Source organism: Hemitrygon akajei, chromosome 11 (genome assembly GCF_048418815.1).
Source record: "Hemitrygon akajei chromosome 11, sHemAka1.3, whole genome shotgun sequence".
In the NCBI taxonomy this organism is placed as follows: Eukaryota; Metazoa; Chordata; class Chondrichthyes; order Myliobatiformes; family Dasyatidae; genus Hemitrygon; species Hemitrygon akajei.
In genome coordinates this window covers 130,109,026-130,135,514 of record NC_133134.1, presented here as the reverse complement: position 1 = coordinate 130,135,514, position 26,489 = coordinate 130,109,026, and the positions used below count along the sequence as shown (strand labels likewise).

Genomic DNA, 26,489 nt, shown 5'->3' with positions numbered 1-26,489 from the left:
TCAAATGAAAGTCCTGCCATCCCAAGAATCAATCTGGTGAACCTTCTCTGTACTCCCTCTGTGGCAAGAATGTCTTTCCTCAGATTAGGGGACCAAAACTGCACACTAGGTGCGGTCTCACCAAGGCCTTGTACAACTGCAGTAGAACCTCCCTGCTCCTGTACTCAAATCCTTTTGCTATGAATGCCAACATATCATTTGCCTTTCTCACCGCCTGCTGTACCTGCATGTCCACCTTCAATGACTGGTGTACAATGACACCCAGGTCTCGTTGCATCTCCCCTTTTCCTAATCGGCCACCGTTCAGATAATAATCTGTTTTCCTGTTCTTGCAACCAAAGTGGATAACCTCATATTTATCCACATTAAATTGCATCTGCCATGAATTTGCCCACTCACCTAACCTATCCAAGTCACCCTGCATCCTCTTAGCATCCTCCTCACAACTAACACCGCTGCCCAGCTTTGTGTCATCCGCAAACTTGGAGATGCTGCTTTTAATTCCCTCGTCTAAATCATTAATATATATTGTAAACAACTGGGGTCCCAGCACTGAGCCTTGCGATACCCCACTAGTCACTGCCTGCCATTCTGAAAAGGTCCCGTTTACTCCCACTCTTTGCTTCCTGTCTGCCAACCAATTCTCTATCCACATCAATAACATACCCCCAATACCGTGTGTTTTAAGTTTGCACACTAATCTCCTGAGTGGGACCTTGTCAAAAGCCTTTTGAAAATCTAAATATACCACATCCACTGGCTCTCCCCTATCCACTCTACTAGTTACATCTTCAAAAAATTCTATAAGATTCGTCAGACATAATTTTCCTTTCACAAATCCATGCTGACTTTGTCCGATGATTTCACCTCTTTCCAAATGTGCTGTTATCACATCTTTGATACTCTAGCACATATATGTCAAACTCAAGGCCCGTGGACCAAATCCGGCTCGCAGTGGAATTATCTTTGGCCCGCGAGACAATATCTAATTACTATTAAAGTTGGCCCCAGTAATCGAAGCGCCTATGGCGTATGATATGGCTTAATGCTGAGTTTATTCAGGTACCAGGTTTTCAGGGTTTTTAGTGTTTATTCGGCAGTCTTCTTCATAAGAAACGGAATTTGTAAAGTGAAACACTCTGTAGTTATAGCAGAAACTGAGACACATGAGAGCAGGCTGAAAAAACGGAGGCAACGAAAGCTGCGTTTGCACGCGTCCGACTGATCCGGCCCGCATGAAGCTGCATTTTGCTCAATCTGGCCCGTGACCTAAAATGAGTTTGACACCCCTGCTCTAGCATTTTCCCCAGCACCGATGTCAGACTAACCGGTCTATAATTCCCCGGTTTCTCTCTCCCTCCTTTTTTAAAAAGTGGGGTTACATCAGCCACCCTCCAATCCTCAGGAACTAATCCAGAATCTAAGGAGTTTTGAAAAATTATCACTAATGCAGCCACTATTTTTTGAGCTACTTCCTTAAGCACTCTGGGATGCAGACCATCTGGCCCTGGGGATTTATCTGCCTTTAATCCCTTCAATTTACCCAATACCACTTCCCTACTAACATGTATTTCCCTCAGTTCCCCCATCTCACCAGACCCTCGGTCCCTTACTATTTCCGGAAGATTATTTATGTCCTCCTTAGTGAAGACAGAACCAAAGTAGTTATTCAATTGGCCTGCCATGTCTTTGTTCCCTATGATCAATTCACCCGTTTCTGACTGTAAAGGACCTACATTTGTCTTGACCAATCTTTTTCTTTTCACATATCTATAAAAGCTTTTACAGTCAGTTTTTATGTTCCCTGCCAGCTTTCTCTCATAATCTTTTTCCCCTTTCTTAATTAAGCCCTTTGTCCTCCTCTGCTGGTCTCTGAATTTCACCCAGTCCTCGGGTGTGCCGCTTTTTTTGGCTAATTTATATGTTTCTTCTTTGGACTTGATACTATCCCTAATTTCCCTTGTCAGCCAAGGGTGCACTACCTTCCCTGGTTTATTCTTTTGCCAAACTGGGATGAACAATTGTTGTAGTTCATCCATGCAATCTTTAAACGCTTGCCATTGCATATCCACCGTCAACTCTTGAAGTATCATTTGCCAGTCTATCTTAGCTAATTCATGTCTCATACCTTCAAAGTTACCCTTCTTTAAGTTCAGAACCTTTGTTTCTGAATTAACTATGTCACTCTCCATCTTAATGAAGAATTCCACCATATTATGGTCACTCTTACCCAAGGGGCCTCGCACGACAAGATTGCTAACTAACCCTTCCTCATTGCTCAATACCCAATCTAGAATGGACTGCTCTCTAGTTGGTTCCTCGACATGTTGGTTCAGAAAACCATCCTGCATACATACCAAGAAATCCTCTTCCTCAGCACCCTTACCAATTTGGTTCACCCAATCTATATGTAGATTGAAGTCACCCATTATAACTACTGTTCCTTTATTGCACGCATTTCTAATTTCCTGTTTAATGCCATCCCCAACCTCACTACTACTGTTAGGTGGGCTATACACAACTCCCACCAGCGTTTTCTGCCCCTTAGTGTCATGCAGCTCTACTCATATCGATTCCACATCCTCCAGGCTAATGTCCTTCCTTTCTATTGCGTTAATCTCCTCTCTAACCAGCAATGCTAAGTGGTTGAAAGTGGTGTCAGTATTTGCTCACTAACAAACAATTTTGGTTTTACCAAGGCATTTTGTTCCAGACCTCAACGCTGCCTTGGTTCAAATAATGAGCTAAAAAGCAGAATTTCAGGTGGCAGAAGTGTGACTGCCTTTAGACATCAAAGAAAGTACTCTACAGAATGCCTCACTGAGAAACTTCAACAAAATTGGCATTAGGGAGAAAACATGCTAATACAGTAAAAGTAATAAGGTTCTTGTAGTTCAATCATAGAACACTCTACAATTGCTTCTCAGGGCAGTGTCTTGGGCCCAATCGTTTTCAGTATACCAATAACCTTCCTTTCATCACGAGACCAGAAATGGGATGTTTGCTCATGACTGGAATGTTCAATTAATTCCATCTGGAAATATTCAACAAATGAAGCAGTCTGTGACTACAGGCAAGTCCTTGACAACCTGCAGTAATGAGCTCATAAGAGGCCAGAAGCATCACACCGCACATCCCACACAAACAACATCTCCATCAGAGGTCTAGTAAGCTACCTCTGCCATTCAAGGGCATTACAATCACCAAGTACCACTCTATCAACATTCTAAGACTTGACATTGACAGGAAATTCAACTGGACCAGCCATAAAGACCAGATCAGTAGCTGTCTTCATGTGAGACCTTCTGACACCCCAATTGACCATCTACAAAGAAGATCATAGTGGAATACTTAATTGCCTGAATAAACAAACATCAAGAAACTCAACACCACACAGGTTAAAACACTGCTCTTGCCTGGCACATGAACTCATGAAAGCATTCATCCTTTCTGCCACCAGTCAGTCATCCATCTTGTGTACTCGAATAACTCCCAACTCCATGATATTCACGAAGTATAATGTAACAGACACACATGACAGCACCATCACCGGCAAGGTGTCCTCAAGTCACACACAATTCTAACCAGGAAATGGATTGTGGGATCCAAGTATGAGAACTGAGAGACTGCAGCATATCAAAGTGGCCTATCATCACCTACAGACAACCAATTCAGTAAATCCATGTCAGTACAATTTGCTTAGAAATATCACAGAACCTCAGTATTTGATCACAATAACTGTACCCCACATCTAGTCAAACCTGGATAATTTTGAAAGTTGAGGTCTAGTTTGAATTTACTGCAGTCCATTCAAAATTTTGTATAAGCAAAACTTCACCAATGACAGTTCATTGCACTGAGGAAGAGAATAGCCAAATGCACTCTCCTTTCAAATACACCAGCTCAACATGGAAATATAATTTCTTCATCACTAGATACCAAGCCAAGAACTTGCCTTAAAGTCTTTGACTCTATATCTTCCTTATGATTCACCACAGGTTCCATTTAAACAAATTGACCTGATTGAATTTTATCTATTGAGATACAGCTTGGAATGGGACCTTTGAGCTGTGCTACCCAGCAATCCACTGATTTAATCCTAGCCTAATCACTGGACAATTTACAATAACCAACCAACCAGTACGTCTTTGGACTGTGGGAGGAAAGTGGAGCACCTGGATAAAACCCATGAGGTCATGGGAAGAATTTACAAACTCCTTACAAACAGCAAGATAAATTGAACTCAGGTCTGTAAAAATTGTGCTAATCACTACACTACCATAATGTTGTATGAGCTAATTATTTTGACATTAGCTGCTGAGATGTTGAAATGCACAATCAAGGAAGTGGTAAGAGAGCACAAAAAGCATGATCACAGGGCAGTTAGCATGCCTTTATGAAAGAGAAACCAAACCCAAGTCTTTTTATATAACACAGGATAAATAAATGCATACTAGAAAACCTAGGGATATTTATACACTCAGTGGCCGCTTTATGAAGTATAGCAGGTACATGGTAAAGTGGCTACTGAGTGCATTTCTGCATGTTCATGGTCATCTGCTGCTATAGCCCATCCACTCCAAGGTTCAACATATTGTGCATACAGAGATGCACTTCTGCATACCACTGATGCAATGCACGGTTATTTGAGAATCTGGCCATACAAACTTGTGGAGCACCAGAGTTTAGAATGATGGTGATGACAGTCTTCCTGCTTATTCTTAGTGATTGTGATCTGTTGGCCAGGAAGTTAAGGATCCAGTTGCACAGGTTTGGTGAAGAGTTTGTTTTAATTAGTATTGAAAGTGGAGCTGTCGTCAATAATAATCTAACAAAGATGTCTTTAATATCCAGATGCACCAAAGGTAAGGGTACGGCCAGGGAGATATCAGTTGCTATACGCCCATTTTGACAGTAAGCAAATTGCAGTGGGTTAGTTATCTGCGAGGCTGGAGTTAACGCACACCGTGATCAGTTTGTTAAGTGACTTCACATTGGTAAATGTTAGAGCCACAGGGCGGTAATTATTAAGTCAAGTTTATTGTCATATCAACCATAAACTGCTAGTACAGTACACAGTAAAAACAAAACAATGTTCCTTCAGGACCCTGGTGCTACATGAAACACAAAACTACACTAGACTATGTGAGACAGCACAAGGCTACACTAGACTATGTAAAACAACATAAAAACTGCACTAGACTACAGACCTGCACAGGAAGTGCATAAAACAGTGCAGGACAGTACAATAATCAATAAAGACAATAGGCACAGTAGAGGACAAATTACAATATAATAATAAATGATGTGGATGTCAGTCTAGACTCTGAGTATTGAAGAGTTGATGGCTTGGGGGAAGAAACTGTTGCACAGTCTGGTCATTAGAGCCCAAATGCTTCAGTACCTTTTGCCAGATGGCAGGAGGGAGGAGTTTGTGTGAGGGGTGCATGGGGTCCTTCACAAGACTGTTAGCTTTGCGGGTGCAGCGTGTGGTGTAAATGTCTGTAATAGCAGGAAGAGAGACCCCAATGGTCTTCTCAGCTGACCTCACTATCCCCTGCAGGATCTTGCGATCCAAGACAGTGCAATTCCCGAACCAGGCAGTGATGCAGCTGCTCAGGATGCTCTCAATACATCCTCTGTAGAATGTGATGAGGATGGAGGGGTGGGAGATGGACTTTCCTCAGCCTTCGCAGAAAGTAGAGACGCTGCTGGGCATTCTTGGCTATGGAGCTGATGTTGAGGGACCCGGTGAGATTCTCCGCCAGGTGAACATCAAGAAATCTGGTGCTCTTAACAATCTCTACCAAGGAGCCATCGATGCTCAGTGGAGAGCAGTCGCTCCGTGCTCTCCTGAAGTCAACAACCATCTCTTTACTTTTGTTCACATTCAGAGACAGGTTGTTGGCTCTGCACCAGTCTGTTAGCCACTTCACCTCCTCTGTAAGCTGACTCATCATTCTTGCTGATGAGACCTACCACGGTCATGTCATCGGCAAACTTGATGATGTGATTCAAGCTGTATGTTGTTGCACAGTTGTGGGTCAGCAGAGTGAACAGCAGTGCACTGAGCACACAGCCCTGGGGGGCCCCATGCTCAGTGTGATGGTGTTGGAGATGCTGCTTCCGATCCATTCTTTCTGAGGTCTCCCAGTCAGGAAGTCTAGGATCCAGTTGCAGAGGGAGGTGTTCAGGCCCAGAAGTTTCAGCTTTCCATTCAGGTGTTCAGGAATGATTGCGTTGAATGCTGAACTGAAGTCTATGAACAGCATTCGAACATATGTGTCTTTTTTGTCCAGGAGGGTGAGGGCCAGGTGGAGGGTGGTGGCGATAACGTCGTCTGTTGAGCGGCTGGGACGATATGCAGACTGCGGGGATCCAGTGAGGAGGACAGCAGGGTCTTTATGTGCCTCTTGACAAGCCTCTTGAAACACTTGCAACAGGACAGTAGTTGTTGAGGTAGGACACTGAAGACTTCTTTGGCACGGGGACAATGGTGGCAGCCTTGAAGCACGTTGGAACAATGGCGCTGCTCAGGGAGATGTTGAAGATGTCAGTGAAAACATCTGCCAGCACTTCTGCACATCCTCTAAGCACCCTGCCAGGAATATTGTCTGATTCTGCAGCCTTCTGTGGGTTGACTCTGCATACAGTTTTCCTCACATCGGCCATGGTAAGACATAGCATCTGGTCATTGGAAGGAGGAGTGGTCTTTCTCACCACCACATCATTTTCTGCCTCGAAACCAGCTTAGAAGTTGTTCAACACATCTGAGAGGGAGGCATCATAAGTACAGGCAGGTGACGTTGTCCTGTAGTTGATGTCCTGAATGCCCTACCACATTACCTTGTTTTTCATAGATACAGGGATGGTAACACTATTCAGAGGGGGTAGGAGCATCAGACTGAAACAAGGAGACATTAAGAACATCTGCACATACTCTCACCAACTCATCTGAAGGACAAGTTCAGAGTTCACACTCTGGAAGACTGATCTTCTATCTGCAACAGTGACTGCGGGTTCAGGTGCAATCCTTTACTGTTCAAAACTTGCACAGAATGCATTAAGCCTATGGGAAGGGATGTGCTGTTGTGTGCAATTTTGCCGGACTTCATTGTGTAGCCCATTATAACATGTAAGCCCTGCCACCATCGACAGCTGATCTGGGACTCTGTTTTGGACTGGTATTGTTTCCTGGCATGTCTGGTAGCTTTACAGAGGTTCTATCTCTATTTCTTGTGAAGGTCAGGGCTACCTGGTTTGAATGCTGTACACAAAGAACCTCCCATTTCAGCTTCTGTTTGTATGAAAGGAGGCTGGTGTGGTGGTGGTGGTGGGGGGCAGTGCTAATGGTTCAACAAGCATCTCTAATGGTTGTACAGCTGTTAAGGGTATTTGGGCCCCTTGTGAAACAAGAGACACGCTGGTAACATATACAGGAAAATGTTTCATAAATCACAACAAGGTCAGAAAGGAAAATATTGACAAAATGATCAGAAAATAATGCCAATACAATTCTGCAAAGCAAATGTCATTTAAAGCTACAGGCATTCAAATTTCACACTATTCTACCAATCAAAATACAGGGGAATCTTGCTGCAAAATTTATAAGTGGTTATCAGAGGGAAAGAAGAGCATTAAGAATAATTAACTGCAGGCCTAGTGGACCAAAGCAGGTAAGCAAGATAGAAATATAAATGTACAAACTCCATTTCCAGAAAAGTTGGGATATTTTCCAAAATGCAATAAAAACAAAGATTTGTGATGTTAATTCACATCAACCTTTATTTAACTGACAAAAGTACAAAGAAAAGATTTTCAATAGTTTTACTGACCAACTTAATTGTATTTTGTAAATATAAATTTAGAATTTGATGGCTGCAACAGACTCAACAAAAGTTGGGACAGAGGCATGTTTACCATTGTGTTACATCACCTTTCCTTTTAATAACACTTTTTAATCATTTTGGAACTGAGGATACTAATTGTAGCAGATTTGCAATTGGAAATTTTGTCCATTCTTGCTTGATATAAGACTTCAGCTGTTCAACAGTCCGTGGTCTCCGTTGCCTGATTCTCCTCTTCATGATGCGCCATACATTTTTAATAGGAGATAGATCTGGACTGGCAGCAGGCCAGTCAAGCACACGCACTCTGTGTCTACAAAGTCATGCTGTTGTAGCCCGTGCAGAATATGGTCTGACATTGTCCTGCTGAAATAAGCATGGACGTCCTGGGAAGAGACTTCGCCTTGATGGCAACATATGTCTCTCTAAAATCCTAATATACACCTCAGAGTCAATGGTACCTTCACATACATGCAACTCACCCATGCCATGGGCACTGATGCACCCCCATACCATCACAGATGCTGGCTTTTGCACTTTGCTGATAACAATCAGGATGTTCCTTTTCATCTTTGGCACGGAGAACTCGACACCCGTTTTTTCTGAAAACTAGCTGAAATGTGGACTCATCTGACCACAGCACACAGTACCACAGTCTCTCGGTCCATCTGAGATGAGCTCGGGCCCAGAGAACTCGCTGGCGTTTCTGCATAGAGTTGATGTATGGCTTCCTCCTTGCGTAATACAGTTTCAAGTTGCATTTCTGGATACAGTGACGGACTGTGTTAAGTGACAATGGTTTTCCGAAGTACTCCCGAGCCCAGGTGGCTATAATTGTCACAGTAGCATGACGGTTTCTTAGGCAGTGCCGCCTGAGAGCTCGAAGATCACGTGCATTCAACAGTGGTTTCCGACCTTGCCCTTTACGCACTGAGGTGTCTTTGAATTCTCTGAATCTTTTCACAATATTATGTACTGTTGATGTTGAAAGAACTAAATTCTCTGCAATCTCGCGTTGGGAAATGTTCCTTTTGAACTGACTAACAATTCTCTCACGAATTTTGGCACAAAGTGGTGAGCCACGACCCATGCTTGCTTGCAAAGACTGAGCCTTTGATGGATGCTACTTTTATACCCAGTCATGAGACCTCACCTGCTACCAATTAGCCTGCTTAATGTGGAGTCTTCCAAACCGGTGTTACTTGAATATTCTGTGCACTTTTCAATCTTATTTTAACTCTGTCCCAACTTTTGTCGAGTGTGCTGCAGCCATCAAATTCTAAATTTATGTATATTTACAAAATACAATTAAGTTGGTCAGTAAAACTATTGAAAATCTTTTCTTTGTACTTTTGTCAGTTAAATAAAGGTTGATGTGAATTAACATCACAAATCTTTGTTTTTATTGCATTTTGGAAAATATCCCAACTTTTCTGGAAATGGAGTTTGTAGTTGGAGATCAGACATGACCAATCAGTGAACAAAGATAATCTTGAGTAATATACAGGGAAAACTGTATTTTTGTTAGGGTTGTAAAATGTTATCATGCAGTAACAGTGAACAGATTGTTAACAACACCATAAAAAAAAGGACCTTTAAATCAGGGATTCCCAACCTGGGGTCCACAGGTCCATGTTGTAAAAAAGGGTGGGAACTTCTGCAAACTCCAGCGACTGTTGTGCATGAAAATCCCAAAGGATGAACAGCTTCTGGTACTCAGCCACCTCGATCAAAGTCTCTTAAGTCACATTTCTTCCCCATTCTGATGCTTGGTCTTAACAACAGCTGAACTTCTTGACTATGTTTGCATGCTTCTATGCATTGAGTTACTGCCACATGATTGACTGCTTAGATATCTGCATTGGTGAGGTGTACAATTGTACCTAATAAAAGTGGCCACTGAGTATGTGAATTCCAACACAAAATCCTTAGAATGCAGGCCTCTGCAATCTCATCTTTGAGGAAACCAAAGAGAGAAGTGAGAATATGTTGTGTGGGTAGGGAGTGCAGTTTGATGGGTTGATAGGTGGGAGTTGGTGTCATTGCTCAGAATTGTCAACATTTATAAAACAAAACCAAAGGCAGAAAGCCCCTGGACTTTCTAATGTTAGCCAAGATATAATTAATAACTTGAACACCAAAATAAACTTCAAAATTATAATACCTGTTTCCTCCATTTCCTTGAATGCATAGTATGCCACTTGACATCACTCTGCTTCCTCAATATTCTGTCTCAGTACATATCCTCACAAATGGTGAGGACAACTATGGTCATTGGTCTTTTGCTCCCACTCAAAAACGCTTAATGTAATGTTCTTTGGTGTCCTCACTCTTACTCAGTACAAGAGCTTTCAAGGTCCTACTAGTCAGTCCTTGGCACAATGCTCATTTTGGAGCAGGGGAATGGATCTGGCTCAGTTTGGAAATTTCTAGTAACAGACACGAAGAGATGTGCAAAAACTCCAAGTGGAATAATCTGCAGCCAAAGTAATCAAACTACTACCCTAACTCAATCCCAGCTAGAAGATTTGTATAGCTCGCAAAATGCTGTTTGTTCTGTCCTAAAATACACAGCTTGGAATTAAGAACCCTGTCAGAATAGAATGAACAATTGAATTCGGTTTAGGATTACACAACATCTCAATACCTCTGAGCACATCACGCATCCAGTTATTGTGAAAGAGCAGAAGAATTTCTGAAGACAAGTAGCATATTTTCCTTCTATTACAGAAAACCAACTATCAAAAAGTGCCAAACATAACAAGGTGACAATGATAGTTATTAGGGCTGCTGTGCTGCCTCATTGTCGGCAACCAAGAGTTCAATTCTAAACACAAAGTACACTTGCAGATGCTGTGGTCATATCAACATGTACAAACAAGCTGGAGGAACTCAGCAGGTCGGGCAGCATCCCTGGAAATGAGCAGTCAACGTTTTGGGAACAGGACCCCACCAAAAAACATCAAACCATTGTCAGTCCTGACGAAGGGTCTCAGCCCGACCTGCTGAGTTCCTCCAGCTTGTTTGTACGTATTGAAGAGTTCAATTCTGATTGCCAGTACTGTGTGAAGCTTGCACATTATTCCAGTGACCACCTGGATTTTTTGCCAAGTGCTTCAAGTTCTCTTTTGTATCCCAAAATCTGCAATTTGTAGGTTACTTTCCCTAGTGAATTGGCAAGAGGTAGAAATCATAGGGAGGAGAAGGAGAGAAGGGGACATAGGTTAAAGGCAACTTTGGTAGGAAGACATGAGTTGCTAAGCAAACTAGCATAGATTCAATGCACCAACCATCATCCCATGCATAATATATCATAGAAAACCTACAGCACAATATGGGCCCACAAAGTTGTGCCGAACATGTCCCTACCTTAGAAATTACGAGGCTTACCCATAGCCCTCTATTTTTCTAAGCTCCATGTACCTATCCAAAAGTCTCTTAAAAGACCCTATCATATCCGCCTCCACCACCATTGCTGGCAGCCCATTCCATGCACTCACCGCTCTCTGAGTGAAAAACTTACCCCTGACATCCCCTCCGTACCTACTCCCAGAACCTTAAACCTGTGTCCTCTTGTGGCAACCATTTCAGCCCTGGGAAAAAGCCCCTGACTATCCACACGATCAATGCCTCTCATCATCTTATACACCTTTATTAAGTCACCTCTCATCCTCCATCACTCCAAAGAGAAAAGACCAAGTTCACTCAACCTATACTCATAAGGCATGCTCCCCAATCCAGGCAACATCCTTGTAAATCTCCTCTGCACCGTTTCTGTGGCTTCCACATCCTTCCTGTAGTGAGGCGACCAGAACTGAGCACAGTACTCCAAGTGGGATCTGACCAGGGTCCTATATAGCTGCAACATTACTTCTCAGATCCTAAATTCAATTCCACGAATGAAGGCCAATACACTGTACGCCTTCTTTCCTTTGCAACTACAATGAAAATAGTGGAATATGGGCTTAGCTTGCCATTTTTAACATTGTCAAAGAGGTGTCAGGAGCTGGGCTGCATTTTGGAGCATATTAATAATACGCAGTTTCGTTATGATATTGTTGAACCCAATAAGTTAGAATTGCTAGTATTCTTGCAGTGGAGTTGTCCAGAAGAAAGCTAGTACTAGGGAAGTAAAAAAAAGTTAAGATACCTCATTTTGTTATGAAAAGCAGATAAAAGATATAAAGATTAAGGACTTTCTTTTAAAACAGTAATACAATATTATCCATTTATGGGTTTTATCATTTTAATTTTTTTAAATCCTTTTGTTTTATATATATAATACTAATTTTATACTTTAATCTTTGTTATACTAACCCTTTCTTATAATATGGGTGGTTTGTATCTTTTATTTAACTTTTTTTGTTTGGGTTGCCATCTTGAGACGGGGGGTAAATTTAGTATTAGATTGCTTGCTTGCCTCTTTTTGGCTTTTTTCTTGGGGTTTTGAGGGTGAAGGGAGGGAGATTTTTCTTTTTGTTTGCTTCACGCTTAGTTTTACTTCATGGGCTGACTCGAAACTACAAAATGGTTGCAGTGTCATGACTTCCGGTTCCTCCTTGAACTTACTTCCCTCTTCCGGATTCATGAGTTCATCTTTTTTTTAAACCTTGTGTTAATTGTAATAAATATTGGCAATATGGATAAGATTATTAATTTTGTTTCTTGGAATACTAATGGTTTAAATCATCCGATCAAACGGAAAAAAATATTCAAAGTATTCCACAGAATGAATGCTAATATTATCTTTGTACCAGAGACTCATGTGAGGAAGGTGGATAGTCAACGTTTTTCTAGGTTTTGGAAAGGCAAATAGTATCACTCGAATTCCCAAGCCAAAGAGGCGTTTCCATTTTTATAGATTCTTCAACCTCCTTTATACACTATGAAACAATTTCAGACCCACAAGGTAGATTTTTGCTTATTACTGGTCTACTTTTTGATCAAAAAGTTGTTTTAGTTAATGTTTATGCTCCAAACACTGATTGTCCTGAAATTTTTAAGTGTCTATTTACATCCTTTCCTAATTTGAATCAGTACATGCTGATAATGGGTGAGGATTTTAACTGTTGCTTAAACCCTTCGATGGATAGATCTAAGCCCACCCAAGCTCTTCCGAATAAATCAGCCTCTCTTATTAATTCCTTTATGATTGATTCTGGAATTTCCGAAATTTGGCGTTTTTTACACCCCAATGACAAAGAGTTTTCATACTTCTCTCATGTTTATCATAATTATTCAAAAATTGATTACTTTTTTATTGATCACCGTTTACTTACAGATTTTATTGATTGTAAATATGACTCCATTACCATTTCTGACCATGCACCTTTGAAGCTATCTATTAAGACAATGGACTCATCTACTAATGCTAAATATTGGAGGTTCAACTCTATTTTATTGCAGGACTTAGACTTTCTTAATTTTATTAAACAACAAATTGATTTGTTTTTCTTAAATTCTACAGCAGAGATCTCTAGTGGAATTTTATGGGACACTTTTAAAGCATTTATTCGTGGACAGATTATTTCATACTCTGCTGGAGTTAAGAAACAAACTAATTCTAAAATATTAACATTGGTTGATACAATCAAAGCAATTGATAAGATTTATTCAGTGACCCCCAGCAAAGAACTTTATAAAGAAAGAGTTGAACTCCAAATGGAGCATAGTTTGTTATTATCCTCTTCAATTGAAAATCAGTTAATTAAATCTAGAACCCAGTTTTATGTACATGGAGATAAGTCTGGCAAATTATTGGCTAATCAATTGAAAACTGCTTTGGTTAAACGACAAATTACTAGGATTCGTAAACCAGATGGCACTCTGTCGATCGACCATAAAGAGATAAATAAAGCCTTTCATGATTTTTATAATTCTTTATATCAATCAGAATTTGTTGAGGATTCTTCTACAATAGATGAATTTTTAAGAAAATTGAATATCCCAAAATTAACAACAGAAGATAGTGTATTCCTAGATGCACCTATTACGGAAACTGAAATAAAAGAGGCTACTTTTTCCAATGACTTCCGGTAAAGCTCCTGGGATGGTTATACTGTAGAATTTTTTTAATCCTTTTCCTCTATACTCTCTCCTTGGCTTTGTAAAAATTTTAAAGATGCGTTAACTATAGGTAAATTGCCACAATCTTTTTATGAAGCCTCTATTTCTTTAATTCTTAAAAAAGATATAAAGACCCCACTGAATGTGCATCCTATTGGCCTATATCCTTGCTGAATACGGATTTTAAGATTTTTAGTAAAATTTTGGCCACTAGATTAGAAAATATATTACCTCGAATTATTTCTGAAGATCAGACTGGATTTATTGAAAACCGCTACTCATCTTTTAACATTAGAAAATTAATTAATATTATTTATACTCCTTCATCCAAAATACCAGAATGTGTCATTTCCTTAGATGCTGAAAAAGCATTTGATAGAGTTGAATAGCCATATTTATTTAATACATTGCAGCATTTTAATTTTAGTTCGAAATTTATATCATGGATTAAATTAATATACTATAAACCCTTGGCTTCGGTCTTTACCAATAATCGAAGATCTCCTTTTTTCAGTTATTCCGTGGTACAAGGCAAGGCTGTCCTTTAAGTCCTTTACTATTTGACATTGTTTTGGAACCTTTAGCTATAGCCATTCGTGAATCACCTAATATTTTGGGTATTACTCGTGGGGAAGGGACGTATAAGTTATCAATATATGCTGATGATTTGTTACTATACATATCCGACCCTGAGAGATCGATTCCTGCTATTTCGTCCTTGCTTGCTCAGTTTAGTAACTTTTCTGGTTACAAATTGAATTTTAATAAGCACAAATTATTTCCATTAAATATGCAAGTTCCAATTTATAAACATTTACCATTTAAAGTTGTCACAGATTATTTTACTTATTTGGGTATTAAAATTACCAAAAAACATAAAGATTTATTTAAAGTTAATTTTTTAACTTTAATTGACCAAATTAAGCAACTTGTTACCAGGTGGTCTCCATTATCTTTGTCATTGGTTGGTCGAATTAATGCTATTAAGATGATGGTATTACCCAAATTCTTATATTTATTTCAAGCATTACCAATTTTTATTCCTAAATCTTTTTTTGATATTGACTCCAAAATATCTTCCTATCTGTGGTAGAATAAAAATCCTAGACTAAGTAAAAAATACTTACAGAAGCCTAAGAAGGAGGGTGGTTTGGCTTTGCCAAACCTGAGATTTTACTATTGGGCAGTTAATATACGATATTTAATATTTTGGACACAAGAATCGACTATAGCAGCTTGCCCACAAGGGGTAGATTTGGAATGTAAATCTGTACAAGACTTTTCATTGTTTTCAATTTTAGGATTTTCACTTCCCTTTTCTTTATCTAAATTGAATAAACAAATAACTAATCCTATAGTTAAACATACATTGCAAATATGGTTTCAATTTCGTAAATTTTTTGGCTTGAATAAGTTTATCTTATCAAGCCCTATAATATCTAACTTTCTTTTTCGGCCCGATTTATGGATCAAGCCTTTGTTTTATGGAAAACAAAAGGTATAACATGTTTTCGTGATCTATTTTTAGATAATAGTTTTATGTCCTTTGAACAGCTATCTAATAAATATAATTTACCTAAAACTCATTTTTTTTTAGTTATTTGCAAGTTAGAAATTTCTTGAATAATAAGTTAGTCTTTTCCGAAATTATGTCCATCGGACATTACGGAATTTTTTTTAGCTCTGAATCCTTGTCAGAAGGGTTTAGTAGCTACCATTTATAATATGATCATGAAAATACAGCCAGAGGTATCAGAAAAAATTAAAAAGGAATGGGAAAAAGAACTTCATTGTCTTATACCCACTGAGCAGTGGGAGAAAATTTTACAATTAGTCAATTCTTCTTCTATTTGTGCTAAACATGCCCTAATACAATTTAAAGTTGTACATAGAGCTCATATGTCTAAGGATAAACTTGCTCGATTTTATTCTTATGTTAATCCAACCTGTGACAGATGTCATTCTGAAGTTGCTTCATTGACCCACGTTTTGGTCTTGCCCTTGTTTGCAAAATTACTGGAAAGATATTTTCTGTATTATTTCAACAGTTCTGAATATCAATTTCCAACCTCATCCTATTACTGCAATTTTCAGTTTACCAATGGCGCATAATAGACGTTTATCCCCCTCAGCTCGACGGATGAATGCATTTGTTACATTAATGGCTAGAAGATCTATTCTATTGAATTGGAAAGAAATTAATCCTCCAACTATATTTCAGTGGTTTTCTCAAACTATCTCCTGTTTGAGCTTAGAAAAAATTAGAAGTGTTGTCTTTGATCCTTCAGTTAAATTTGAAGAAACTTGGAGACCATTTATTCAACATTTTCATATGAGTTAAACTGTCTTTTCCTAAACCTCACTTTTATTATACTTAGTTATTTGGATGGAGGTACGGAGTTATTGGCACTACTGTATATATTTGACATAATGCAATGGCCCATGTTGGTTAGTTCCCCCCCCACTTTTTTGTTTTTTTTTACTTCTTTTGTTCGTAATTACTATGAGTTTGGGAGGTTATTATATATGGATTATCATCTATTTGAATGTTTATTTAAACTACTAACTATGTACTCTCAAACTCTCTGTATTCATGTTTCATTTGTTTTAAAATTAATAAAAAGATTTAAAAAGAAAGAAAAGATATAAAGATTTACATGCAAATAATTCATGGGCACCTGGCTTTCATATATTTGTTCAAAAGTTTTTTGTTTGCTTGCACAATTTGTCTTCATTTGCACATTGGTTGTCAGTCTTTATTTAGGTATGGTTTTACAAAAATTCTATTATTTTCCTGTAAATTTCTATAATAAAATGAATCTTTAGTATATGGTGACGTAAATGTACTTTGATAAGTTTACTTTGACTTTGGTTTTGTTTAAATGAGTTATCAATATTGTTATAATGTAAAACAGTGAAAGTGTACTTTGAAGCAAATACATGCAAAATACTGAAATCCAGAGCTGTTTTTAGTGGTTCCCACATCATCCTCTGGAAGCAGTGTGCTGTAGCTCATTCCAATGTGAATTCGCAGAACTTGTATTTACAGTTTTGTGGCAGCAGTACAATGCAATACATAAAAAATTAGTCACAATAATATAAAAATAAATTAATAATAGAAGAACAAAAGTGAGGTAGTGTCGATGGGTTAATTGTCTGTTCAAAAATCTGACAGCAGAAGGGAAGCAGTTCCTCAAACAACCTCTTACACCTCTTCTCTGGTAGCAGTAACAAGAAGAGGACATGTCCTGGATGGTGAAGGTTCTTAACAGTGGATGCTGGCTTCTTAAAGTACAGGTTAAGTACCCCTTATCTAAAATACTTGGCTCAAGAAATGGTTCAAATTTTGGAATATATAATGAAATAACTTGGGATCACCATAATTTCAGTCCCTGAATGCATGGCTGCTAGTAGGCAGCTTTTGCCTTACCCTTGTTCATCATCCATATGTACTGATGAAGCTAATGAAAATCTAACACGCTGACAACGATCTTGGCAAACTCAATAAATTTCTCTGCTGCTTCACAAACAGCAGACACTTTATCACCACAAATCTTTAAAAATATAATGTCGTGCCTTTTCTTAAATTTCTGCAACCAGCCTGCTGAATATTCACAATTACTTTCAATTTTCGGTTTGTTGTGATAGATCCTATTTATGAGCCAATACAGGCAAAATTCCAGACCACAACACACAAAGTTTGCCTTGCAACTAATCAGTGATGAGACTACATCACAACTGAGTTTCCGTGATGACAACCAATCAGCTGGTTGACAAGTATATAAAGGCATTCGGAGGATACCACCACAATTAACAGTGCACTGATGATGTCTCCTAGTATGACGACAAAACATTTGCAAGTACCGTAGATGTCGGATTATAAGCCGCTACTTTTTTCCCACATTTTGAACAGCTTTGAACTCTGCGGCCTTTAATACGGTGCGGCTAATGCATGATTTTTTTCATGCCGCCAAAAACATTTTGCCTCGTAACAGTAGACCAATAAAATTGATGAGTAGTTCACAGAGGTCCAATGAAATTGTACGATAAATCAAGCGCACTTTCACAATTAAATTATTGTAAATCAGTCATTTGTACTCACCCTCATCAACATGGAAAACACTCGAAGAAAAGCATTGTGCTGCCTTTATGGCAGTTATTTAGTTTATAATATTTTCGCTTAGTAATTCATTTTCTAGTTAAAGTTAGAAGTGTTTTAACTATATTTGTTTTCTGTACTACATCGCGGGATGCTATGACGTCACACCCGGTTTCGCCGCGTCTTGTGGGAAAAATACCAGTTTGCGATAAACGGGAAGGAGGGGGCGAGCACATTACGCGAGCGGCATTGGATCTGAGCGAACGCTGCTTTTAAGTTAAAGGCGATCATAACTTTTCCTGGTAGGCTGCAGTATATATATTTTTTACCAGTCGTTAGGAGATATTGGAATGTTGTTCAGTAAAAAAGTATACGCAACGTATATTTAAAAGTAGCCGCGTTACAGGCACGGTTCGAAAAAAAGCATTTGCAATATGTATTTGTTTATGTTACCATATGGATTTAATTAAAAGTTAAAAAATCCTCACGTGTAATATCTTTCTGTGTAAATATCTCATATTACAACGTGGGACACCTGCGGCCGAAAATCCGGTGCGGCCTGTACAAGTACAAAATTGATTTTTTTTCTAAAATTAGAGCCAGCGGCTTTTAATCAGGTGCACTCTGTAGTCCGGAATCTACGGTAAATTGCTAAGACCAGAGAACAACTCAACCCAACCATTTGCTCGAGTCTTTGGCAACTTACCAAATCTCCACAAACTCCTATTGAAATATAACCGATAATATGACACCACACAAAAGACAATCATTTAATTAATCCATAATTACTAATTAAAATAATTTACATGGGGTCATTCTTTCAGTTACATATTTTGGTTGCATACAATGAAACCATGAGCAGACCAGGAAATTCCCTGCTTGTGCCAATGTTACTTGTGATGCCCAAACATGAATAAAATTAAAATACATTGATTTAGAGGGATGCAGACATACCCTTTTCACCCAGAGGGTGGTGAAAGCAGAGTCAAGTGTCTAGGTGAACAATTCAATCACCTGGCATAGACAGCTGCAAGCCAAAGAGCTGATAAAGAATATTTTGTGGCTACAGACCAATGTGGAGTGGGCTAAATAACAATTTACATGTTGAATGACCATTACTCTTTAAACAGACTATCTGCTGCAAGTGATGTGCAACATCCCACTCATCCCATCCCATCATTGACAACACTATCAGCCAATAAATGCCAAAATTTCCATAAATAACTCAATTAAAAATCTAACATTCTCAAAATTTGACAATGCCTCAATGTATGCGGCCCAGGGTAGATCATATGAGATGTTTACACCCAAGGAACTTGAAGCTGCTCATCCTTTCCACCATATTTTCCTCAATGAGGAAGTGTAGGTTCTCCCGATTTCCTCTTCCTTAAGTTCAGTTCCTTAGTCTTCTAACACTGAATACAACCAGTTGATCTCACTCCCATATGCCCTCTCACTGCCATCAGGCATTCTGCCAGAGGTGTCAGTGAATATACATCCAGCCACAGTCATGAATGTAGAGAGAGTAGAGCAGTGGGTAAGCATGCAGTCTTCAGGTGTGTGTGTTGATTGCCAGCGAGAAGAAAATGTCCTGCACTGATTGTGGTCTCCCGATAAGGAAGTCAAGGATCCAGTTCAGACGGAGGTAAAGGCCCAGGATTTGAAGCTTAGTGATTAGTGAGGGGACAATGGTGTTAAAAACCAAGTTGAAATCAAGAAACAGCAGCACGACAGAGCTAACGAGATTGTGTCTGCTGTAGACCTGTTGCATCAGCAGGTTGAGGTTCTTGACAATCAAGGGTTCATTATAGCAATGACCTCTGTCAACGCTGTTCATCACAATATGTGTTAGTGCTACAAGGCACTGGCTATAGATGGAGCTCACTCTGCTCTTGGCCACTGATATGATTGATACCCTGTGGGAACCTCTGACTTTGGCAATGAGTTGGTCATTTATCCATATGGGTTTCCTCTCACATTCCAAAGATGTACGAGTTAGAGTTAACAAGTTGTGGGCATGCTATGTTGGTGCCAGAAGTGTGGAGATACTTGGGGCTGCCCCAGCACATCTCTGATGCAGCAACATATTTCACAGTATGTTTTGGTATAGATGTGACAAATAAAGCTAATCTTCAATTTGTGGCAACTCAGCTGCTAAGCTTGTCAAATATCTTTAAAATACTGCCATACCAAGTTATTTCTTCTTTTCAATCATATACAGTCCCATACCAAAAGACCAAAACTAACTCAATTGTGCCAAGTAGAAAATATATTATCAGGGCAAAATGTGTTTACTATCACCAAGACCCATTTCAAATCCTCCATAAATTCATTACCAAGAAGGTATAAATTCCACCCTCAAATATGCAAGGTTAAAAATGTACAAATAGTGTAGCCTCAATGCTGGTTTCGTTTTAACCTCTGTGCAATGCAAAGGACAAAAATTGTCAAAATACAATTGATGTGAGCTTGAAATATTCACTAACTTGCTTGGAAAACTATTTAAAAGAAATAAACTTGATACTAAATCTACTCAGGAACAATGAGCATAGATCCTTCGTTAATGCAAATCATACATTTCCCCTTTAATTAGTTATAACACACCACCACCAGTTAATTCATGATTAGCAAACTGAAACTAAACCTCAGTTTTATATATACATTCATTAAGGTGTTTCAAATAATCAGTTATTTAGTTAACTGGCTGAGCGATGAGGAAGCAGAAAGCAGTGCTATATCTGACAACTATGTCCATATTGAAGAGGCATGGTCAAGGTCCAGGTTTACTGTCCTGTATTTACAAACTCTCAGTCACTTAGCTTAGGTGTATGGGGTATCCAGGGAGGGGTAGCACCCCAGTATGTGGGCTTGTTGTCCTCCTCCCAGCTGAAGCTCATCCACCTTTGGTCCCCACCTGCCACCTAGCTCTAACTGTTTGCATGTGACACTGGCCAAACCCTGGTACACAGCTTCGAAAGGCGGGTTAAACCAGGTGAGGGTAGCCGGGAACCTCCAACCTCAGAGAGATAGGAATATATCTACCCCAACATGTGAAGCCAGTTCTGGCAGACTGGGTAGATTAGATCAACTACAAGATCCAACGACTAAAAAGGCAGTACTGCAACGCTTCCTGGAGAGCAAAGGGCACGACAAGGCACAGAAGGCCTCATGGCTATCCACTGCAGTCGAGGAAGTCTCTAGTCACGACAATTTTCATACCACTGGACCAAAATTTTTTGAAGTCAACTGGAACTGCCCCAGTGCAAGAAATTTTTCCACTATAAAGTTCCTCCCGCACAGGATTTTCCTCTGTGCAGCTCTTCAGATACACAAATGTCATTGTCAGAAACAACAGACAACTAACAATGCAACACCTACTTTCTTCTTGGGCACTCCTGCAGGATTAAAGATAACTTGCACCTTTTTCTGCACTATGGGTTCTGAAGAGGTCAGAAGCTACAGTGGGATCTGGAGATACTGCCACAGGGGGGACAGAGATGCTTGACAATGCAGGTACACAGGTAGTTTGGGACACAGTGCATACTCCTCATTTACTGTGGGTTTCTGTGTGCTCTCACACATGGACATATTCTCAATTCCATTAAGAATGCTCTTCTTTTGATCAGCCATAAAATAGAAATCATGCAAAATGGAAGTGATATTAATCCCACATTCCCTACCCCCAAAGAAAGCATTTCCAAATCATTTCACCTCCCTTACCTGCAATGATGAAAATCCAAACAGAATGTCTGTTTCAGGAGTCTGGCTTGCTCTGCTCCATTTAAAAGCTTTTTGAAAAAGCAGGTGAGTAGGATCAAATTATATCAAATATACAGACTTACACGGAGTAACACAGCAGGTCAGGCAGAGTTTCTGGAAATTAAACGGTCAACATTTCGGGCAGAGTGCATCCTTCATCAGGACTGGAAAGAAAGTGGGATAATGCCAGAATAAGTGGGGGTGGGGGGTGGAAAGAGGGGAAGGAGGACAAGCTAGAAGGAGAAGCCAGGTGGGTGGGGGAGGAGGGATGAAGTAAGAAGCTGAGAGATGTTAAATAAAAACGGCAAAGGGCTGGAGAAGAGGACTCTGCCTTTTCCACTTATCACCTCCCAGCTTCTTACTTCACCCTCCCACCTACCAAGCTTCACCTATCACCTTGACAAGAACCTCCAAACATACAAGCCCTAAAGGACACTGCCTAATAATACACCTAACCAATTCAGCAATTACAATGTTTAAATATTGTCACCTGAATAAATTCAGGTAACTACCCAGGGATAGAGAAATTAATTTCTAGCCCTAGGATCTCTTCCTTAAAACAATTTAAAAAATGATATATAAACAAAGAATAATTTGAATCATAATACTAAGATTAAAATTACAGTTATGAATGCACCCATTTTTGTTCTAAACATTTTTGGGGCTTTGTCCCTTTGATAGTTGTTGCAGAATAAACACTGACTGAAAGGAATTAGCAGAGCAGACAGGCAAGCAGGCATAAATAGTGCAGCCCTCAATATTCAATCAACCTGCATTATGAACTCCAGCCTCCATGAATTCATGGCCTTACTCAGCAATGGTGTACTACTAGTGAGCCAAGTCTGATGTTATAAATAGCAACCAACATTTAAAATGGAAGGAGTGCAGTACAGTACTCTAACACAATCTATCCATTTCCAGTGCAATCAAAGAGTGATGTAGGAAATTGGAGCATTTTATGATGGGATATTTAATCACCTAGTTATCAAGCATTCTAGTTAAAGCAGTGAAGAACTACATTTGCCACATAAAAATTTAGCAATAATAGAATTTGGATTTCAAAAACAAACCACAATGCTATACAACATATTCTTTTTCGCTTTTAACCAAATATCAATTCAGGACACCAACCCCACCCCCTCCCAAAAAAGAGTCAAGACCAATGCATTGGCCACAATAATAAACAAGGACTACTTTTACACAACTTAGTCTATATTGCCTTCAACAAAAGACTAATTTATGTTCCCTTCATAGAAATACAGGAAGTAGAGACGACCTGTCGAAAGAGATTATTCTGTCATGAAATGACTGATCTGCAAGACAATTCCAATGACCCACTGTTGCTTTACAACACTGCAAATCCTAACAAAAACCTCAATCCTTTGCCCTTTGATTTCTCTCACTGCAGTTTACCTTCAAAAAGCCACCACAGTAGTTATATTACTAAGAAAGCAAAGGTGAGCATGTTCACAATGCTTCCATTTTATGTTTCTAATATAGTATCTGAAAATGAACCCCATTTAACATCGAGGCAATACTTAAGAAATGTAAATAATTCAGATTTTTTCCCTATAGACTATTCACTTTTTGCACTCCAACATTCCAGGAATTACCTAATAAAACAGTATTTGAGCAGTTTAATAAACATTAACAAATTTTAAAAATCTTAAAGCAAAAAAGCATCAAATCCAAAATTAGAATAGACAACTCAATCTTTAGATAGCTAAGATTCTACAAAAGAGTAGACAAAATATGTAAACCAATACTATTTTAATAAAGACACAGGCATTCTTACAAATAAGAATACAAAATATTCCACAGAGAATGCATGAGTGGGAGCAGAAATACCAGCGGCTGAAGCTGAAAGCGCTGGAGTTTTAACAGACTCAACATCTACTTGGTAAAACAAATACTGAAAATCTTTATCAAATAGCAAGAAATAAAACTGGAGCAAGATAGAATCTGTTTAATCTACTTCATATCTTCAGAATGATGCAATTAAAAGTAGAAGATGCAAGAATAAATGGCACCAGTAACATCAGCCAAAATAGTATAACAATACTATATAGTGGAAACAATCAACTTTCCATACAGCAAGCAGCAGACCTGGTGTTTATTCTCAGCATATTCTTACAAACTTCCAGAAAAGTGGATTCCAGTTAATTGGGACATCAGGACCAGTACATTTTGCATCAATTTAGCAGCCGCCCATTTAGCTAAATTTTTATATTTTTAACTAATTCTATGAAAAAGGCAATTTGTGTTACAAATTTTGTATTTAAATGAAATACAGAACAAATTAGAACAGTACTAGAAAACTGAATTAGTTCCTAATAGTTATCAACTATTAGTCAACTATTCAGAGCATACAGTGAACAAAATCAGTGCAGACACCTAGTACAGATAATGGACTGATTTTATACAATGCTGTCAACAACTGCATCCTCTTAATTTTCATTGTAACATTCAAGATGGTTGTTCCTACTATGCTGTAATGAAATTGCTTCACTTTCATTCCTGGCCATTTCTAGCATCTCCAAGCACAATTGCTTGAAACGACAGTGAACAAGGCAGTTAGGAATTGTCTTTCTGCTTATGTCTCGCCAACTATCAGTGACAGAAGTCACTGCTTTTTGACCACAAACTGATGCTATTTTAAAAACTGTTTGATCCAATCATGGTGTAGCATCTAACAGCCACACAAATACAGGCATCTGACACTAGTCAGAAACTGTTCAGCAAGTATCCTGCTCCAATTAAGTGGCATAGTGCCCCAAATAAATATATAAAATCCCAGGAATTTTGTCGATTAGTTTTTTTTTTGTTCCTCAAGAGTACTCCCAAATAAGTGGCTGCAATGATTACCCAAAAATTTTATAATATATATTTTTTATAATATTCTTTCCATCCGAGGAGTACCATATCAGAAAAATAGATAATTCCAGAGGATGATGTAGAAAAAAAATCAAAATTAATGTCCAATTTTAAAAAGGCTGATATATGAAAACAACAAAAACTTCATACTCATCTGGTTTTGAAAGGAAGATACAAAGGGAGGAAAATCACCAAAGTATACGCATAGAATTTAACAACACAGGAAGTGGCTAAGTAGGCTGCTCCTCTCGTGGTAATTAAAAACTCCATTGCTCTGGTGTTGCCTCACACTTATTCATCTTACCAAAATTTAAAACTTAATATTCCAATCAGAGCCTAAACAGGTGTTTGAACAAGTAGTACTACTACTTCAATTATATCCTGGTGTTTTTAAACTCTAGTCTCAACTTCTTTTCTCTTCCATTTTAAAAATCTGTGCATACACCACATCTCTCTGCTTGATGCTTAGTTACTCACATCCTTTTCAATTACATTCAATTTCAACTATGCATGTGGCTAAATGACTTTCTTATGAAGTTATTTAGAGTCCTCTTTGAATAACCACATTCTTATGTTTGTCCAACATAGGAAATTGTAGTCCCTAATGCATAGGAGCAGAGCATTACACACACAATGCTGGAGAACTCAGCAGGTCAGGCAGCATCTATAGACAGGAATTATTTGTTCTAATGAAAGGTCTCAATCCAAAACATCAAATATGTATTCCTCTCCATAGACGCTGCCTGACCTCATGAGTCCCTCCAGCATTCTGTGTCTTGTTCTGGATTTCCAGCCGCTACAGATTCAGGCCATTCAGCCCACTGAGTTTGGTTCACAATTCAATCATGGCTGATTTATTTTCTTTTTGCCCCATTCTTCTGCCTGCTCACTAATCAAAACTGCTCAACTTCCATTTTAAATGTACCCAATGACTTGGCCACCACACCTATCCATGGCAAAATTCCACAGATTCCCTAAACTCTGACTAAAGAGATACCTCATCTGTTCTAAAGCAACACTGTTCTATCCTAAGGCAATGCCCTCTAGTCCTAAACTTTCACTATTGGCAACATCCTCTCCAAGTCCACTCTATCTAGGTATTTCAATATTCAATAATTTACAATGGCATATCCCCCTTATTCTATTACACACAGTACTGACACTTACTTGGTTATTTTCATCACTACTTTATATTCTCCAGTTAAATACACCTGCATTTGAGTTACAAGCAATCCAAGCAGTAAATATTAGCTCTACACATCTATCAGCAGATTTACTCGCATATTAAACACCTTACAACGTTGCCCACCATTAAGTAGTAGAAAAACTGGCTTGGTACTGTTTATTTTTGCCATCTTTATTGTCAGACTTCATCAGAAATGTTAAAATAGCAACTCAATAGTCATCCACTACAAGAGACATCACTTAAGATATTTAGAAATTGAGGAAAAAAGTTCCTGTTCTAATTTCTTTAGCATTCCTTGAAATAATCAACTACAATAACTAGTCATTTCTGTATAGTCTCCTTCCGGTGTTCCAAATTAACCAAAAAATAATCTTGTCTCAAATACAAAAAAGGACACAAAACTCGGAATAATAAATATCATCAAACTAAGTTGTAAGGTCCTGAAGTTTTGAATTCTAAAGCAGACTGAGTGAAAACTTTACTGAAGCTTGAAAGCAAAAGTCTCAACTTGTCAATATTCATAAATTAAATTCTAACATTTAATGCCAAAATTTAAAATGCTACAAAATACAAAACACAAACTAGTGATCATATAAAGGTTCCAAAAACAGTTTAACAACTATGATAGATATTGCAGAGTAAGATTTTGCAGTATCAA

At 38.7% G+C, this 26,489-nt stretch overlaps 1 protein-coding gene across 2 annotated transcripts in view; it reads right to left on the bottom strand.

The window, feature by feature from the left end:
• Positions 1–26,489, bottom strand: part of LOC140736008 (ubiquitin-conjugating enzyme E2 variant 1-like) — a 98,318-nt gene that overhangs the window by 13,190 nt on the left and 58,639 nt on the right. The window lies entirely within an intron of this gene.